Genomic DNA, 12,117 nt, shown 5'->3' with positions numbered 1-12,117 from the left:
GTCCTCCTGCTACTCCTGCAAGGCCCTCAGGATGCATTATTGCCAAGATTTGCTCCTCCCATGTTGTTAGTTGTGGGTGAGAAGGTAGGGGTCCACCGACAGTCCTCTGTAATGCTACCTGGTGTCTTGCAACCACGGAACTCACCTTCCCCCGTAGGTCTTTCCACCTCTTCCTGATGTCATCCCTTGTTCTGGGGTGCTGTCCCACGGCGTTGACCCTGTCAATGACTCTCTGCCATAGCTCCATCTTCCTTTCAATGGACGTCTGCTGCACCTGTGATCCGAATAGCTGTGGCTCTACCCGGATGATTTCCTCCACCATGACCTTTAGCTCCTCCTTTCAAAATCTGGTGTGTCTTTGGGGTGTCATGGATGTGGTGTGAGTGGTATGTGTGAGGATATGCGGGGTGATGTGTTGTGGTGTGTGCTGTGAGGTGCATGGATGGTGTATGGGTGATGGTGCTCTGTGGCTCAGATTGAATGGGTGCTCCTGGATTGTCTCTCTCTGTTAGCAATTTGTTTTTCATTGAAAGGGTTGTGGGTAATGTGGGTGTGTGTTTTATAGTGGTGTGGTGTGTGTATGTGTGTCAGGTGTGTGTAGTTTGAATTGTCCAATGTGGTGTAGTTTTGTGAGTGTGTGTGTATTATAAGAGCAGTGGTGCGTACCACCAATGGTTTACCGCGGTTGAAAGACCGCCTCAGTGATTCGTGGATCCTGATACTGTGGGCGTATTCCTGTTGGCGTAACGGTGTGGGTTTTGGTACCGCCAGTTTATCACTGTCCTTTGGTCTGGCGGACTTTTGTGGGTGTCTGTATAGTGGCAGATTTCTCTGTGTGAGTCATAATACCCGTAGCGGTATACCGCCGCAGTCACAGTATGTTGGCGGCCGTCAGCACGGCAGTAGGTGGCATTTACCGCCAATGTTGTAATGAGGGCCTTAGTGAGATTCGGCCTAACACCCAAATTACCCATTAACCTGTTCAAGGCAACTAAAAGTAAATGGAGACCATTGACTGTTTGTGCAATCAATACCGCATTATCTGAGCATAGTAATACAGGAACTAAATGTGTGCCCATCTTCGGGATCTCTTTTACAGCTTGCACAGCTAATCCTCAAGACCATTTATGTACAGTAAAAAGAGGAATGTGGATAACATGCATCCTTCTCTACCCTCTACTAAAGAAGACATTTCTACTGAGAGATCCCCTTCCTGACTATGTCCGAGGTCTTCGAATGGAGCCTGTGGAGGAGATTTATAACTTGCGATGTCAACCCTCATTACAGCCATAATCTGACAAAGTTTGACTCACTCAACCATGTCAAAGGCACACTTTAATTCCACGAATGCCAAATGGACACAACTTTTTTTGGCCTTTGTATATTTTAGAGCGATAGGACACAAATTCAGGCTTTGCTCAGTAGTACTTAAACCAGGGCAGAATCCAAATTGAGCATCTGAGTGTTGCCAGGTCTCAGCTGCCCAACCTTCTAATTTAGCTAATATCACCCTTCCCAGGATTTTGACTGTAATGTTAAGTAACAAAATTGGAGGATAACAGTGTGGCAGGTTTGTATCCCCCTTTTTAAATATTGGCAAAATGATAGCCTCCTGCCAAGTATGGACTAGGGGTCCTACAATTGCCGACCTTATTACGTTCATAATCAATGGGCCCCAAATTGTGGTAACAATTTTTAAAACCAGAGGGGACTTTATCAGGTCCTTGGGGCTTTATCATAGAGGCTGCTCTCTATAGATAGTATTCTATCTGATACCTCAATTTATTTACTGAGGGCAATGGCAGCCTTCGGATCAGAAGGTGGTTCTTTGCCTAAGGCCATCTGGGGAAATATGTTCACTAGACCAGAACATTTTGGAGAAGTGCTCTACCCATGCTTTAACCGATATTACCATATTAACCTTTGGAGTGGCATCACAAGTGAGATGGGGGAGTTGACAACCTTTCAGGTGGTGCAGGAGTCCTTTATATCACAAATTCCCTTAAGATCTTCCCATGTTGTTTCTTGTATCTCGGGGCACTGGGTATCCGCCACTACAGGGCACCCTGGCTGACCCACCACCCCAACAACAACAGGGACCTGGGGGCAGTGGTAGTGGGCACACCGTCCAGGGGACAGAGGCCCAGGGAAACAGGGGAACTGGGAGGGCTGCTGTGCGAGAGGGGGGGGACCGGCCCAGGGAACCCACTCTCCAAGAGGCCCTAACCACCATCATGGGAGCATACCACCACTCCCAGGAGACGATGGCGACTGTACTGGGCAGGTTCCAGGAAATCCATGCACAGCAGGAGGTACGGTACATGGGGTTCAGAGACGAACTCAGGAACATTGGTTCCGCAATGGGGACCATCGTCCTGGCCCTCAACCAGATAGTCACCACATTGCGGGACCATGTGGCACCCCAAAGGGCCCCTGTCACTAGCCCGGACCACGAACAGCCTACCACCTCCGCCGGCGCTAGTGGACAGGAGGCCCCCACACAACCACAGGCCACTAGAACCCCACCTCCTGCTGAAGATCAACCACCCCGCAAGCGGAACCTGAGATCACACAAGAAGACAGAGTAGGATGCCAAGACCCCCGCCAGCGTAAGATACCCCCTGATGTCATCCCACTGTCCCACATTGTCACCCTGTCAAACCTTAAACAGCCCCTGCTCCATCCTTCCACAGGCATATGGACAATGCACCTGTGAGACTGAGAACTGGACTCTGCCATGGACATTACTCCACCACCACCCATCACCGTTTTACTATCATGGACATATATGCAGCACTTAAAATAAATCACCAATTGCACTTAAAAAATCAGGAGTCTGCTTGTATTCTTAACAAATGTATTACACATAACGGTGCAATAATGTTCAGTTACATTGTGATGACAACATACCAATGTCAATAAGCATTAGTCCATGGGCAAACAAAGCAGAAGTCACGCTGTGGGTCATACAGCTCTGAAAAGGGAAGGGAAAGTCAAAAATCAGTTAAAAGGACCTGGGGGGAAACACAGAAAGTAGAGATGCAGGAGGCCAGAAGTAAATGTAAAATGGCGTGGGTGATTCTTACCTGTGTGCTACTGAAAATACTGTTGTATAACTGTGTCCCTGTTGTCCGTGTCGTCCCCGTCGTCTTCCTCCTCTTCACTCTCCACAGGCTCCACAGCTGCTACAACACCACCATCTGGACCATCCTCCTGCAGGAAAGGCACCTGGCGTTGCAATGCAAGATTGTGAAGCATACAGCAGGCCACGATGATATGACACACCTTCTTTGGTGAGTACATTAGGGATCCACCTGTCATATGCAGGCACCTAAACCTGGCCTTCAGGACCCCGAAGGTCCGTTCTATAATCCTCCTAGTTCGCCCATGTGCCTCATTGTACTGTTCCTCTGCCCTGGTCCGGGGATTCCTCACTGGGGTCAATAGCCAAGGCAGGTTGGGGTAACCAGAGTCACCTATTAGCCACACACGGTGTCTCTGTAGCTGTTCCATCACATAAGGGATGCTGCTATTTCGCATGACATACGCGTCATGCACTGACCCAGAGAACTTGGCATTTAGATGGGAGATGTACTGGTCAGCCAAACAGACCACCTGGACATTCATCGAATGGTAATTTTTTCTATTTCTGTACACCTGCTCATTGTCTTTTGGGGGTACTAAAGCCACATGGGTCCCATCAATGGCACCAATGATGTTGGGGATATGTCCAAGGGCATAGAAATCACCCTTCACAGTGGCCAAATCACCCTCCTCAGGGAAAACAATGTAGCTCCGCATGTATTTCATCAGGGCAGACAACACTCTGGACAAAACCTTAGAAAACATAGGCTGAGACATCCCTGATGACATGGCCACTGTTGTCTGAAAAGACCCACTTGCCAAAAAATTGAGTACTGACAGAAGCTGCCCCAGAGGGGGAATTCCTGTGGGTTGGCGGATGGGGGACATCAGGTCTGGCTCCAGCTGGGCACACAGTTCATGTATAGTGGCTCGGTCAAGTCGGTATCGAAGTATAATATGTCGTTCTTCCATTGTCGACAGGTCCACCAGCGGTCGGTACACGGGAGGATTCATCCTTCTCCTCTCAAGTCCCAGCGGACGGTGCCTAGGAAGGACAACATGGAGTACAGAGTCAAGCAACCCACAGGTACGTTCACCCAGCTTGCACAGTACACGAATCGCTATGCATTGAAAGGCTTGTATGAGTGGCAATGCAAGGCCTAGGCCTGTGTGACGCAGTAGTAATTAATCCATGTGGGCCCTTGAAATGGCGGCTGCCTGACCTGAGAAGTGTGACAGTGGGATGTGAGGTCAACGCGCTGGCGTGGCACACCGTGGCGGTAGGCGGTCGAAGACCGCAGTGCGAAGGCGCATTGGTTAACATTGCACCCTATGGGTCTCAGGAGCCAATGACGATGTGCGCCGGCGGTCGCGGTACGCACCGCGGCGGTACGCACCGCCGCGGGCGTGACCGCCATTTTCTATCTGCTTAATCACTCGAGACCTGATCATCCACAGGAGAGGACCTATACTACAAGTGCTGCTGTGACCTCGGTCTGGAAGAGACAATGGCTGCTGCGACTGGGGAAAGGGCCCCTGCCTTCATTTCAGAAGAGTTGGAGAAACTTGTGGATGGGGTCCTGCCCCAGTATGCGCTACTCTACGGTCCTCCAGACCAACAGGTAAGTACACTGGGTGCACGTTGAATGGGCTATGCCTGGGTTGTGTATGGTGGATGTAAGATGGTGGGGTGGGGAGCGAATGAGGAGTGCAAGGTACGACAGATGAGAGCATGTGCCACATGGCAAGGTTGGGGAGGGGGGGGCAATCACATCTAACATGCAGAAAAATGTTGAAATTTCCTTTCCCACCCTGTACATGTCAAATAGGTCAGCGCCCATCAGAAAGTCGACATTTGGCGTGCCATCGCCAAGGAAGTCCGGGCCCTGGGGGTCCACAACAGACGGGGCACCCACTGCCGAAAGAGGTGGGAGGACATCCGCCGCGGGACCAGGAAGACCGCCGAGTCACTGCTGGGGATGGCCTCCCAACGTAGGAGGGGTGCCAGTCGTACCTTGACCCCCCTGATGTCCCGGATCCTGGCGGTGGCCTACCCCGATTTGGATGGGCGCGTGAGGACATCACAGCAGACACAAGGGGGTGAGTACCAGCACATTCTGCTATCTTTACGCGCAGTGGAGGTGTCTGGGTGGGGGAGGAGGGCTGTGGGTGACATTAGGCCAGGGCGCTTTCTGTAGTGTAGTCCCCTCCTTTAGGCATGGCCATGTGCCCCCGCCCCCCACCTCTGTAGGGTGCCAAGTACAGCAATCCATGGTCCAGCATCACCCATGTGTGCATTTGTTGTCCATAGACCTGTAGGCCTAGTCACAAGTACTGAGTAGTGTACCCCGATTGCGCTGCGTAGTGCTGGAGGCTCCTGTGTCTGTCCTCTCCGACAACGGTGTTGACAATGCATGCACTCAACCTGTCTTTATTTCTCCCCCCACCCTTTTTCTTTATCTTCTTGTGCATGTGTGCATTAGCATCATCAGGTGGAGGAGAATTGGCATCGGAGCACGAGGGAGCTGCAACTCACAAGGCCCCGGTGGGCCATGCTACAGACACCGAGGTCACCAGTGATACGGAGGGCGAGGGGAGCTCCACAACGGGGACCCGTGGTGAGACCAGCGACACTGACACGTCCTCGGAAGGGAGCTCCCTAGCGGTGGCGGCAACATCCGTGCCCCCCGCCTCAACAGGTACAGCCGCCACCCAGCGCACCAGCTCCGCCCTCCCAGCAGCCCCTCAGCCTTCGCTCCGTGCCCGCTCGCCCAAGAAGGCGGGCATCTCCTTCGCCCCAGGCACCTCAGGCCCTGCCCCAGTTACCCCTGCTGCCCTCAGTGAGGAGGTCATTGACCTCCTACAGACCATCATTGTTGGGCAGTCTACCCTTTTGAATGCCATCCAGGGGGTAGAGAGGGAGGTGCATCGGAGCAATGCATACCTGGAGGGCATTCATTCGGGTCAGGCTGCCCATCAACGATCGTTCAATGCTCTGGCCTCAGCACTGACGGCAGCCATTGTCCCTGTTTCCAGCCTCCCTCTTCTAACTGCCTCCACCGTCTCCCAGTCTCCTGTTCCTCAGCCTATCCCATCCACACCATCAGACCAGCCTGCACACACCTCAACACCCAAGGGCAGCTCATCCAGACATAAGCACCACAGATCCCACAAGCATTCACCCAAGCAACATCCAGATGCAGCCATGGCAACAGTCACTACCACCTCTGTGTCCCCCTCCTCCTCGTCTCCCTCCTCCCTCCCTGTGACGTCTCCACTCACACCTGCATGCACACCACCATCAGCCAGTACTTCCATCACCACCACACCCTCCAGTACAGTCCGCACACGTGCAGTCACCACCCCCACTGCCATTTACACGTCCCCTGTGTCCTCTCCCACTGTGTCTGTCATCCCCTCTTCCAAATCACACAAACGCAGGCAGCCACCCACACAACAGCCAACCACCACACGACAGCCTACGTCACAAGCACCTGCACCCATAGACAGCACACCTGACTCTCCTACAACCACATCCTCTCCCTCCACTCCCATACCCACTGCACCTACCCTTCCCATTGCTCCTAAAAAACTTTTCCTCTCCAAAGTTGACCTCTTTGCACCACCTGACCCACCCCCTCCATCTGGTAAGAGTCCGAAGAGCACCTCAGCCACCACCAGCCCTGCATCAAGTCTGACCATTGTGCACGGGTTTTGGAGTCCACCCTTTCCCAGCACAGATACATCGGCCAGCAGCAAGGGGACAGCCAGCCCCCCCCCCCTGTAAAGAGAACCCGTAAAACCAAGGCCCGCCGTGAGAAGGCTGACACGGCTGCCCCCAAGGAGCAAAGTCGTGGCCCGTCACCTGCCACAACATCAAGGGGAGGCAAGGGCCAGAGAGCCTCATCGAAGGAGGGCAAGGGCAGCAGGGCGGAGAAGGCAGCCAGCAGGGGCGCGGACCAGGAGGGCCCCACAAGCCCCATCCCGGGTGTGACGGAGGACACCCACGGGCCCAGGACTCCGTCACAGGAGGGTCCATCAACTGCACGGTCGGAGGGCGACTAAGCAGGGAGTCCTGGCCAGGTCTGGCTCCCTTGATAGACAAGAAAGGCACCGCTGAACAGGGCCCGCCGTGAAGACAGGCACCGCTGAACAGGGCCCCGCCGTGAAGACAGGCACCGCTGAACAGGGCCCCGCCGAGAAGAAAGGCACCGCTGAACAGGGCCCGCCGTGAAGACAGGCACCGCTGAACAGGGCCCTGCCAAGAAGAAAGGCACCGCTGAACAGGGCCCCGCCGTGAAGACAGGCACCGCTGAACAGGGCCCCACCGTGAAGACAGGCACCGCTGAACAGGGCCCCGCCGTGAAGACAGGCACCGCTGAACAGGGCCCCGCCGTCTCAAGCACCGCTCCGCTGGGCCCTTCCTGTCAAGCACCGCTCCGCTGGGCCCCGCCGTCTCAAGCACCGCTCCGCTGGGCCCTTCCTGTCAAGCACCGCTCCGCTGGGCCCTTCCTGTCAAGCACCGCTCCGCTGGGCCCTTCCTGTCAAGCACCGCTCCGCTGGGCCCTTCCTGTCAAGCACCGCTCCGCTGGACCCCGCCGTCTCAAGCACCGCTCCGCTGGGCCCTTCCTGTCAAGCACCGCTCCGCTGGGCCCTTCCTGTCAAGCACCGCTCCGCTGGGCCCCGCCGTCTCAAGCACCGCTCCGCTGGGGCCTTCCTATCAAGCACCGCTCCGCTGGGCCCTTCCTGTCAAGCACTGCTCCGCTGGGCCCTTCCTGTCAAGCACCGCTCCGCTGGGCCCTTCCTGTCAAGCACTGCTCCGCTGGGCCCCGCCGTCTCAAGCACCGCTCCGCTGGGCCCCGCCGTCTCAAGCACCGCTCCGCTGGGCCCTTCCTGTCAAGCACCGCTCCGCTGGGCCCTTCCTGTCAAGCTCCGCTGGCCCATTGACAGTGCCGGTTCTGTGTCGAGCTAGTGTTCACGCTGCACTCTGGGCACCCTGCCTCCTCCATGACCAGTGGAGTCTGTAATCCACCTGATGGACTGTGGCTTTGCACTCCCCAGGATGGCACAGTGGGCAACCCACCCACTGTAGAGACTTGAGAGACTGTGGCTTTGCACTCCCCAGGATGGCACAGTGGGCATGGTGGCCCCTTCGTGGTTCTGGCGTCGTGGACTCCTGTGGCTGAGGTGCCCCCCCTTCCATTCCCCCTGAGGTGCCTGTAGTTTTGTCATCTGATGCCCCAGCAGTGTTCTCTCCAACGGACTCAGGTCTCCTGTGTGGGCTTTGCCCATGTGTTTGGTAGACATTGGCCCACGGACTGTGGATATTTGACACACTGAGCAGGACTTATTGACTATGTACATAGCTTTCGCACTGTTCATTATTTTTGCTTTGATGTTTCATAACGATAATTTTCCATGACTTCAATGAACCTAATTTATACATAAATTTTAATTAACATTTTTATTATGTCTTTGCATTTTTCAGGGGGGTTTAGGGGGTGTCACTCAGTTGTTGCTCTGCATTGGTATGTTGATAATTGGGGGGGGGGCGTATGTGTGTGCCCGTAACCTTTCGTCCTCCCCCCTCCCCTGTGTCGTAGGTGCAGTACTCACCGTTGTCTTCTGCGCCAGAGTTCGTACTCGTGGTAGATGAGCAGGTAGACAAGAGCTGGTAGGATGTTTAATTCGGGTTCCATGCTGTCCTCCGTCCTCGTGGAGTTTATAGAGGTGAGCATTTTCCCGTTCGTAGTCTGTTTCCGCCGTGTTTTTATCGGCGGGACTCCCGCCCCGGAAAAGGTGGCGGATTGGTGAGTTGTGATACTGTGGGCGCTACACATTGTCTGCCGTCTGCCTGTTGGCGGTGACCGCTGCGCTGTTTGTCTGTCCCGCCGTGGCTGTCGGAGTGTTAAAGTGGCGGGCTGTGTTGGCGGTTCCCGCCAGGGTCAGAATTCAATTTTTTTGACCGCCTGCCTGTTGGCGGGTTGGCCGCCGCTTTATCACCGACCGCCAGGGTTGGAATGACCGCCTATATATATATATATATGTCAGTTAAAAAAGCAAAGGTTATAAGAACATTTTAGTTAGACTCTGAATGTACTCGCACAAAACCAGAGAAATTCAGCAGTTATATTTAGAGTTATTTCAAGGAACTATAACTTGTGCCCCCGCCATGCACAGTTTTTTCTTCAATAATTTGACTGCTAATATTTCATTGATATTTTTATTGACGTTATAAAAGTTGTCATGAGTGCTGTAATATCTGTGGTGTGTGTGGGAGTCCGAGTGGGTCTGTGAATAGGTGCATAAATGTCTGAGTGGGACTGTGAATGATTGAGTGAGTATTTCAGTGGGTCTGTGAGTGGGTGTGTGAGTGCCTGAGTTGGTCTGTGAGTGGGTGCATGAGTCTCTGAGTGGGTCTGTGAGTAAGTGTGTGAGTCTCCTAGTGGGTCTGTAAGTGGGTATCTGAGTCCCTGAGTGGGTCTGTGAGTGTGTTGGCGAGTGTCTAAGTGAGTCTGTGGGTGGGTGACTGATTGTTTGAGTAGGTCTGTGAGTGATTAAATGAGTCTCTGAGTGTGTCTGTGAGTAACTGCATGAGTTTCTGAGTGACTCTGTGAGTGAGTGCATGAGTCTCTGATTGGATCTGTAAGTGTGTGTGTGTGTGAGCCTGAATGGGTCTTTGAGCAGGTGCATGAATGTCTGAGAGGGCATGTGAGTGAGTGTGTGAGTGTCTGAGTGGGTCTGTGATTGGCTGCATGAGTCTCTGAGTGGGTCTGTGAGTGGGTGCATGAGTGATTGAGTGAGTGTTTGAGTACATGTGTATCTGAGTGAATCTGTGAGTGGGTCTGTGAGTGTCTGTGTGGGTGTGTCAGTAGCTGTGTGAGTGATTTGGCCACAAAGGAACATCACCTGCTCTTTTATTCAAGAAGAGTACACAGCTTTGCACAAACTATCTACCCAAGTGGAGTTATTTCTGCCTCCTTGGGTAAATGTCCAGTATTCATTCTAAACAACACCAGTGACCTTGAGTGCATTTTGGCAACATTGATTGTTCCTGCTGCCTCTTTCTCTAGAATTCTGTGATTACATGAGTTCTCCTGTAGAGAGGCCAACAAAACTGCAAAGACATAAATCTCCACCAAACCAGGGTCCTTCCTCTTATCTATATGATGTAAGTGCTTCTTTGTTTTGTAGAGATGTACTCATATTCTGCAGCGTCAAGAACACACCACCAAAATTGGGGGGAAACACTTTGGTAAGCTGTCCATCATCCTGGAAAAATGCAGGAAGATCTTTGGATACTATTAAAGTGAACAGTGCAGGGCCAGCCAAGCGCAGTATCCAAGTGATTTGCACATTTGCATACTCATAGCAATTTAAAGGTAAAAACATGTACTCTAGGGGATGGAGGCTGCGCGACCCCTCTCCCCAGCCTGATTTCGACCTCCGGGACCCCGAGCACCCCGAGCACCCCCATCCCCAGGGGCCTAACCAGGTCCCCTGGTTGCCCCCTACCCAGTGTGCAATGAGACTACGGCGGGAGCCCCCTGTGGTCTCAGCCGGCTCCCCCCCCTCATTGGCAACATTGCTCTTACACACGGGGAGCTGCTAAACATGCAGCTCCCTGTGAGCAAGAGAAATTGTTTCATCTCTGCGAGTAGAGAAAGAGATGAAAACTCTGCTTCCAGCGGACAAGAGCACTTTGACAGCTCTCGCTCGCTTGAAGCAGAGTGTCTGCTGTCAAAGCTCCCGCCAAGTCAGAGCAAACAGCAGTAGCCCAGAGGTGGGCACGCTGGGGCAGAGCAGGAGCCAGGCCTGGGGCCACTCTCCAATGTTTACTTCTAGGGAGGTTGTGGTCCCCAGGGCCAGGGGTCCACAATAACCCCCTTCATTATTTTATTTCAGCCGAGGTAGGTGGTGGTCCCCAGGGCTTCAGGGAAGGCCATACGGTCCTCCCCCATTAAAACTTAGGGTTTTGCTCTGGGGAGGTGGGGAGGTGGTGCTTGCCCCCCACGTGCATTTCAAATTTAGCCCCAGGGAGGAAGTAGTCCCCAGGGCTGTGAGGGAGGCCGTACAGGTCTCTCCCTTTAGTATTTACTGTTTTGCCCTAGGGAGAGGGTGGTCCACAGGGTCCAGGAGGGCACACAGCCTTCCCACATATTCCAGTCTCATTGCTAAGACCAACGTTAAAATTTGGCTTATGAGGTAATTGATAATGGAGAAACATATCATCCTGTCCTATTATAAAATTCATATGTAATTCTAAAATCACAAATGAGCAAAAGAGTGGTGGTCACCAAGAATTACCATTATAATTTGGAAATCAAAATCCAAGAAAAATGTATTTTACCTTCTTTCTCTCTAAACCTAATCTCTGTCTATTCGTCAAACCCTTAATGTCACTTTCTCCTGCCTCACCTACAATTCTGTCTGCTTCATTACTCTTACTTTCCTGTCTATACAGCTTTTCATGTAGCCCCTGTCTCTACCTTGCACCTGATACAGTAGAAATATTATTGCTACCTGTGATGTCACACTGAACATCTACTGTATAGGTGACAATAGATGCATTTTGTTAATTGAAGTACTAATAGATTAGTTGTAATAATGGGGCATTGAAAGCCTATACTAATGTGCATATTAATGTGCATTCACTGTAGAGTACAGAACTAAAGTGCGGTGTTATAGCCCTAAAACTTAATGTATAACAAATTATTGCCATTCTATGTGAATATCTATGATGTTAGTTGATCGTTTGCACTAAAATGACAATGAATTTCAGGTAAGATGCTACATGCAAAAGTTGAAGACTGCAGTTCTGCGCTATAGTTAAAGCAATGCATTGACTGAGTTATTTCAATTTAAATCTATTGTAACATGAACACTGGCAAAGCTTATTAATGATGAATTTATAATTTTGAATGTTATATGTGCTTTAATTGAGATAATTGAATGTGCCACGTTAATTCACTTTTCTTAGCCTCCGTCTGACCTGCAAGGCACTGTGTCCTGACTGTGGAGAAAATGTTTAGT

The 12,117-nt window shown here is 52.1% G+C and overlaps 1 protein-coding gene across 3 annotated transcripts in view; it reads left to right on the top strand.

Moving 5' to 3' along the window:
* Positions 1-12,117, top strand: part of LOC138260368 (carbohydrate sulfotransferase 8-like) — a 186,387-nt gene that overhangs the window by 135,252 nt on the left and 39,018 nt on the right. The window lies entirely within an intron of this gene.

The sequence above is a fragment of the Pleurodeles waltl genome, chromosome 9 (genome assembly GCF_031143425.1).
Source record: "Pleurodeles waltl isolate 20211129_DDA chromosome 9, aPleWal1.hap1.20221129, whole genome shotgun sequence".
Classification (NCBI taxonomy): domain Eukaryota; kingdom Metazoa; phylum Chordata; class Amphibia; order Caudata; family Salamandridae; genus Pleurodeles; species Pleurodeles waltl.
The sequence above is the reverse complement of the archived record's forward strand: the minus strand, read 5'-3'. Positions and strand labels throughout refer to the sequence as shown.